Source organism: Octodon degus, unplaced genomic scaffold, assembly GCF_000260255.1.
Source record: "Octodon degus isolate 3935 unplaced genomic scaffold, OctDeg1.0 scaffold00017, whole genome shotgun sequence".
NCBI classification, from domain to species: Eukaryota; Metazoa; Chordata; class Mammalia; order Rodentia; family Octodontidae; genus Octodon; species Octodon degus.
In genome coordinates, this window is record NW_004524593.1 from 13462916 (window position 1) to 13471102 (window position 8187).

At 45.0% G+C, this 8187-nt stretch overlaps 1 protein-coding gene and 1 pseudogene across 3 annotated transcripts in view; both read left to right on the forward strand.

Annotated features, from left to right (window-relative positions):
* The window catches only part of Pld5 (phospholipase D family member 5), a 427280-nt gene that overhangs the window by 331556 nt on the left and 87537 nt on the right, over positions 1 to 8187 (forward strand). The window lies entirely within an intron of this gene.
* LOC105741624 lies at positions 6248 to 7042 on the forward strand (annotated as a pseudogene).

Below are 8187 nucleotides of genomic sequence, written 5' to 3' on the forward strand. Positions count from 1 at the left end.
TAGTCGCCTTGGAGGTCAGAGAACTAGCACGAAATAGATAAAAGAAATATTTTCCAAAGTTACTATGTATGTGGCAGCCACTGTGTGTGTGTGTGTGAGAGAGAGAGAGAGAGAGAGAGAGAGAGAGAGAGAATTACTTTCTTTCTTGATCACACAGTGAATAAATCCTTCACTCATTCACCACTTTCCGCTGCAAACCCTTGATGACACAGTGGCCACAGGTGACAGCTGCGCTGGCTCAGTACTGGAGCTCTGCAAACTCACTTAATCTCTGACTTGCATTTCAAAGACAAAGGTCCCGCATGCTTGCTTCTGTTCTCACCTCCCATGGATCCATCAGAGGCTCCCTCCAGGTTCTCAGCTGCAGGGAGCCCTGTGGGAAGAAAAAGAACTGTTTCCTAGGGCTTCCCACCCAGGGATCTGCAGTTCTGCATCTCGGGAGAGGCTCAGAACACTGGGGAGGAAGGGAAGGCCGAGCAAACTTTGAGGCCGAAAGAAAAGCACAACGCTCTTCAAATCACAGGGCTCCGGGGGTGGGATGCTAATTAGGAAAATCTGGGAAGGAAAAGGTGAAATCACGCTTTTAGCAAAAGTGACACTTGCGGTATTTTAAACAAACTCTCTTAGATGAACTGCTAGCCTGGAGTGGCTGGTGGGATGTAATAGGTCCCTTGGTCAGGAGAACCCAGCAGTTCCGCACGAGCATGTGTACATGAGTACGTATTAGTCCAAACAAGAACGGGCCTCTTTAAACTCTCAATGTGCACAGGTTTTAATTTGAACCCACCTGTATCGTGAAAAGAATTGAAAGGCATATGGGAAGACAGGTGAGCGTGTGAGAGCAGTAGGACACTGGTGACCACGTCACGTGGCAGTGTGGTGTGGGCGTCCACAGGCTCGGCACCCCGCACAGATCTGCTCCTATAAGGGGACTGAGAAGCAACCTGGGCAGCCCAGGTCTGCCCAGTGTCTGGAATCACTGAAGCGTTTAACCGTGGTGCTGGCAATTACGTCTGAGAACAACACCGGTGTGGCGTCTGCTGTGGCGTGCGTTATGAAGTGCTGTCTCGGTGAGATGGTCTCGATTGCTACCAAAGAAAGAGGTTCTATCCCACCTGAGATTGAGAAACTGTGGTTTCGCTTGAGTGGGCTTCTTCATTCTGAGACTCCGCGGTGGTGAATGTGCCAGGGGGCGGGTGAGTCTCTGAGAGAGGAGAGTGTGCAGCGTTCATCCAGCCTGCTTGCCATCGAGCACTTGGCCCAGCTCTTTTTATGACTCAAGGGATCACCAGGTCTACTGATCTACACAGATGCTGCCCCGGGCATTCTCCCACCATCCAGCTGGGATCACTGAGGCAGAGGGCTTTGGCCAGCGCGCTGCCAGGTCCCTTACCCTATACGCAGCCTGCCTTTGTAACCTCGGGTCTTTCACACCAATGGACTCCAGCAACCTCGTATCCAAAATACTCACTTAAAATCTCTCATCTCTAATGATCATGTACAGGTTTTCTTCTTTTCACTGTTCCCTAAACAATACAGTATAATTCCTGTGTGCATAACATTTACTGGGTATTCTGAATAAACTGGAGATAATGTAAAGCACACAGGAGGGCGTATATACGTGGTGCAAAAACACCAGGGCATTGCATGTGAGGGGTTTGAGCATCTGAAGGTTTTTGTCACAATGAGGTTTATAAAATCACTCCTCAGAGGATACTGAGAGACAGTGTACGTCCTGTTGGTTCCGTTGTTCTGGAGAGCCCTGGCTGAGATCGTGACTCTGCGACGTGGAGGAGCACGTGAGGCGACAGGGCTGGCAGAGCTGCCACAGCAACTGTTGGGCTTTGAGGAGGAGAGCCGCAGCCCTGTTCCCAGCAGTTGGGGCTGAGCCATCAGGGAGAGGCATAACTCTGTCCGTAGAAGCAGAGGATTGCACCCGAACGAGTGCCAGTGTCCAGTGGCCGCCGGACACACAGCGGAGACTGACCGATGCGGATGCTCTTACTTAATGGCTCAAGCACCTGGACAGTGAAGGCTCTTCCCTGGACCTCAGGCCAATGACTTCATTCTATCTGCCCTCTCTTAACAGTGCTGTCATCTTTTTCTGGGGCAGTGATGCGAGGCACCTTTCCTCTGCCTTACAACATGTTGTCACATCCCTCCAGTCTCCCTAGGGGCTGAGGTCATAGACTGACAGTAACAATAGAACGCGCACCGAGACCTCAGGTGTCTCTGCTTCCCTCTTTTTGTTCCCTCCCCTTTCAGTTAAATGCAGCAGCTTGACAGTAGAGTCCTGAAGACCCAGTGGTATAGGTACCAGTGGGCAGGTCACTGTCACGTAGGCCACACTGCCAGTCCTATTCAGTGCCAGCTCCAAGCTGATGCTTTCCTCAGAACTTAGGAGTTGCAGGGAACTGACAGATCTATGGAAGTGGTGCCTTTGCTACCAGAATCAAAAAGGCAAAGAAGCCAAGCAAAGGGGAAATAGGGAAATAAGTGTAGCTCCCAACCTGCTAGATGTCAGATAGCTGAATTCATGTTCTCCAAAATGGATCCTGAAAGACAGGAGTGGAACCAAAAATTGGGTTGCTATGGGCTTCATTCTACAGAGAGCTTTTTGTTTGTTTGTTTTGTTTTGTTTTTATGTATTTGGTACAAGATCTCACTATGCAGCTCAGACTCATAGTGATCCTCCTGTTTTCAGCCTCCCCAGCGCTGGGATTACAGCCATGCACCACCACGCCAGGTCATACTGGCCAGTTCAGTGCATCTGGTGACGGGGCCGGTGCAGCATGTGGTGCTGAGGATCAAACCCTGGTCCCTGAGCTTGCCTAAGCAGGCGCTTAGTCCACTGAGCTATCTTGCCTTCCCTTACACAGGAAGTTTTATGGAGCAAAATCAGGAGGTGCGTGCAAAATCACAAAATGGATGTAAAATCACAGGATGGGAACAACCTGGGACAAAACTATGACCAACCAATAAGATTACGAGTCGAGCCACCTAAGTAATGTTGATCCAGTGTGAGCAGAACAAGGACCTTTTTAGGAAGAGATGAATCACGGGGCCCCAGCCACCACCAGGTGACACAGTCCCCCATCCACTGTCCATTCTGACCATTCTGTCTCCATCCTGAGGCCCGGCGCTCAGCAGATGCCCCACCAGCCACAGTTGTGATGTGTTTCTGTCCTCTCTACTGAACCCCTAAGGGCTGAGCCCTCTCTGCCTACAATATTTTTACCTAACTTGTCTGTCTATAATAGACTGACGAAAAACCAATGATTAATTTTTCTCTTGTTTTAAAAGATTACCTGTGCCCCTAGAAAAGATCATCTTTGTTTGAATCTGTGCTCTAAAGTAAATGAGGGTGCGGAACCTCAATTTTTAATAAAATAGATGTGCTAGCCGACTGAATTTTCAATAACAAAGTCATGCGTATTTTCTACAATTTTTAAAATGACAATCTGGCAAACAATATTATTCTGAAAAAGTGAGAAGTCCTTTTCCTTAGTCTTCCATTGAAAACATTCTTATAAAAACAGTGTATTGTCTGTTGTAGTCTCAATGTATGCAGTTCCATGAAAAAAAAAAAAAAGAGAGTATCATTTGACCTCTTCTTTTTGCCCTTCCTGAGTAGGTCATTCATAAGGGAAATTTATTTCTGAATTTTTTTCTCATATATCCTTCCAACCTCCAGTTCCTGAATATTCTAGATGGCATGGTGGCCTGAGCTGTCCTCCTCCTTCTCCTCTTCTCATTTTCCTTCTCTTTCCTCTACCCCTTCCCCTCTCTCCCCCTCCACCCTTGCATCTTTCTCCTTCTCCTCCTGCTCCTCTTCCTCCTTGTCCTTCTATAGTTATAGCTGGTTAAAGTCCCTCTTAAAGCATGATGTCCTAAATTCAAGTATGCTTCCAAAGCAGCCTCCCCGTTGGGGACTTTTGCTTTTGCTGCAGCAGGCACTGTGCTTCTGAAAACAGGCTGGCTCCAGTTTTGCTGTCTTGCCAGTCTCATTATTTCAGGTGGCTATCACTGAGCTTGCTTTTGGGCCTTGTAACACAGTGGCCAGAGTCAGAATTTAAATTGCATTGTTTTCTCTAGCTCTTATATGTGTATGACCCAGAGGGAGTTGTCTCTCATCCCTGTGTTCCCATTTGTTCATTTCTATAAATTAAATTAATAATAATGACCTCATGTACTTGATAAAGGGACCAAATAGAATACAGAAATGCTCCAAATGCCACACCTGCTGCAGGTTACTGCTGGATACATCATAGCCATTGGGTCGCTGACAAGGAAACTTGACAAGTTGTCTAGGTCAGTAGGACAGAGAATTGCCAAGGGCGCTGGTGTTCATGTCTTGCCTTTGGCCGACATGTGATGAATCTCCCTAGGTTCACTCATAAACATGCTCAGCAGGATAGGCAGTGGCAGCCCAAAAGGCAGGGACTAGTGACTGTGACCTTTGCAGGGAAGTCTCTAATGTCATGCCACAGAGCTTTACACTATGTGCTGGAGACATGGACTAGTTCTATATCTAACTCCTGCTGTTCAAGATTGTTGTCAGTGGTGAAACCTAAAGGTCAACTAACTAAATTAATGAGTGGTACAAATCTGGGACACAGAGCTAAAACACTGGCTTTTAGAAACAAGACTGAAGGCTTCGATGACTTCATGAGAACAGGAGGAAATTGAACAGGGCGTGGAAATGAGAGAAGACTTCTCACTTGAGAATAAGCCAAGGCTGTCGCAGAGACTCCAAGGCAGGCAGAGGAGCCAGGCGTGGCCCCGTGGATGAGCACTTACCTGGCGCATGCAAGGCTCTGAATTGCTTTCCCCAGCATTTTGGAGGAAAAGGAAAAAGCATTTAAAGTGGGTACAGTGTACTTGTCTGTAGATTCTACTACTTAGGAGATTGAGACAGAAGGCTCTGTTCAGTTAGAGACCAAAAAGAATAAGACTTTGTCTCCAAAACAAAATATTTAAAAGAAATTTTTTATTAATTTTATTGAGAAACAAACAGCAATGAAACAGTTTTAAAACAGGTCAGTAGGACAGTTACAATAATTAAAACATTGCATATTGTTGTCTTCGTAGTAGTTATTCATAGTACGAGATGCAGACATGCTATCCTGTCCAAACACTATTAGTACAAATCTTTCTTCTTATTGAATTAAGACAATGTAGCTGTGTATCTGTCCTAACTATTTTACATATACAGATACAAAATGGTCCTTTATTTATATCCCCTTTGTTTGTTTAGTTTTGTCAGAGATGGGTATTCCATTGCCATTTAAATATTGTAGGTGCATGAATTCAGCAAAATAATCCAATATAGTCCAGTAATCCATAATAGTGGTCGTTTATCCTTAGGACTGGCTTTTTTTTTTTTTCTTTCAGTACCGGGGATTGAACTCAGGACCTTGTGCTTGCCAGGCAAGCGCTTATTCTACTGAGCTATCTCCCCAGCCCCAGAACTGGCATTTTTGATAATTTTAAAAAATCAAAGGCAGGAGAGTGAAAAAACCTATTCATGGTGGGAAAACAAAGTCTTCCACTGTGCTCCTGGTGGAGAGATTGCCTAGGGGCAAAGGGGAAGCAAGGCATCTTTGTGCCGGGTTAGCAGGTAGGGGGGCATATTTGCCATCTCAGATTGGTTCCGAGGTGCAAAAATTAGGGAACCTGGCAGTTATTTGTCAAGCCCTGGCTATTCAGGGCTGATTGGTACAGGATGATTACTTGGCCCACAGGCATGATTGCTGAGGAAAGCGGTTGGCTTTCAGGGCCGGCTGCTGCAGATTGTGGGTGAGCTGGCCACTCTCCACCTGTACTTTGAGTGTGTAGAGGATAGCACTGACCTTCTGTTAAACTCCCATCCCCACTTTCCACCTCACACACTGGTTTTAAAATCCCCCAAGGAATATCTTGAACCCATATTGAGAATCAGGAGGAACATCCCCTGACTATGGGTTAATTACATGAAATCCCAGAACCTGCTTCACTGCCTGGCCTGTATCAGTTGCTTAAAAGACATGATTAGATATTAATACATATTCACAAACTACAGTGTGTTTACCCATCAGATCTTAAAGGTCAAATCCTATGAGAACTGGAATAAGGATCAGAAATTACAGGGGAGTCCTGCCACCCCCACCACGCAAGGCTGCAGCGCACGATTGGAGAATAACCTGGGTTCCGCTGGGGACGGTCCTCCTTAGGAATGTCATCCGACACAGATGCTCACGATAAGATCCAGGAGGAATCAGATATGTGGAAAACAAGAGAAATAGAGAAAAAGATGGAGGACTTCTATCAGGAAACCAAAAGGAAAATGTTGCACAGCAGTTCAAGTCGGATGCATAGTGATGGATTTGATGAAGAAAGTCAGAATATTGGAGGCCAAAGACTGAAATTTCTGGGACACAGGAAGATGATTCTCTTAAACCTAAATCCTGGAAGAAGAAGTTGTATGATTATGAAGCTAATATGCCAGACAGATGGGATCGCAGACTTATAAGGGGTTACACCCTGAAGAATGCGCAACAGACAGCAGTGATCAGCAGGATGTGACCAATGGGAAGACAGCATCTCAGATAAAATCGTCTACCCATGAATCCTGCAAACATAAGGAGTCTTGCAAAAAGGAGCAGAAGAAAAGATCACACAAAAAAAAACAGAAGAAAAGCAAAAAGGATGCCACAGATGTAACAGCACATTCCTCAAGTGAGTTCTCAGAAGAACCTGGTGCTTCTAGTACCAAGAAGAGGAAACAACCACATAAGAGCAAGAAAAAATCCAGAAAAAAGTCCCTCAAAAAACAGTTTTATTTTTAAGGGTGGAAAGTCACATTTCTCAGTCAGATGATTCAGCATCCCGCAGTTCTGAAGAAAGTGAGGGAAGAGACACTAAAAAAAAAACAAAAGGAAAAAGAGAGGGAAAAGTCCATGTTCCTACTGTGGCTAACAATGAAGCACAGAGAAGGCCAAACAAACACACAAATTAGAAAGTGGCTACAGAGGAAAGATCTGAGAGCTCAGAGGATGATTAAATGGGAGAGAAGCATTCTCATTTCCCACTTGACTCTGGGTGTTTACAGCTCGTACAGCTAGGAGTTTCTGCTACTGAATTCTGCCACACAGAGGGCCTGAGGTCAGAGCTGTTTTGTGTCATCTATACAAGTGTGGCAGACTCTCTGTCATTTATATAGTAGGTGTCAAAACTTGTCCTCAGCCTTGGTGCTTTGATCCTTGTGTTTTGATCCTGCAGCTGCGGTCTGATTTATTTAATGAGGAAATGAGCAAAAGAACAAACTTTCCTTTGTTGGTAACATCCATAAGCAACTGTTAAAAGAGACCAGGGCTTTCTCAATTTCTTAATAGCCCTAACATCTGGTAATTGGATACTAAACGGTTATTTAGTTCCATTGTTGTGTACCACCTAAATGGACTTGTGTTTGAACTTATTTCTTCAATCTGTTGGAAGTGATGTTCGGAAGAATTAGGGGTTATGCTAATGATGTTCTGAAGGAAGGTTCAGAGCAACAGCCATGTAAATGTCTTTTTCTTTTTTGGGGAAGAGGGCTCTATTGGGGATTGAACCCAAGGCCTTATGTAATACCAGGCAAGTGATCTACCACTGAGCTATACCCCTACCCTGTTGTCTTCCTTATTTTCTAATTTTATTCATTCCTTTTATATTTTCTCTGAAACTAAGTTGAATCAGTTCCAAAATGAAACAAGTTTCTCAGGGACAAACCCTTTTTTTTTTTTCTGACCTTCTGGATTAAAGTAAGTGGAGTAAGAAAGAAAGAAAGGAAGAAAGAAACTACGGGGGAAAGGATTTGCATCAACACGAGCAGGAAGTTTCAGACACTGAAACTGACCATCTAAGGGCAGGACAGCCTAGAGAAGTTACTTCCTAGGGCTGCCTCTGGTGATGAAATTGTTTGACTTGGGCTGTGTGTTTGATGGCAGAAAGATGTGCGCAGCCAAAGTGGCTGTAGTTTCTTCATCAGAGCTGACACATGCAAGCTCCATAATGTAAGCTAATATTCTCATCATCAGAAGTATTTTCCGCGACCTGCTACACATGTAGCGAGGACTTAGGCTTTCTCTGCTTCCTCGCCTGAACTTAGAGACCATGGAGCAGGTGAGTTACATCCCAAAATCATGCACACTCATTCTTTTTTTTTTT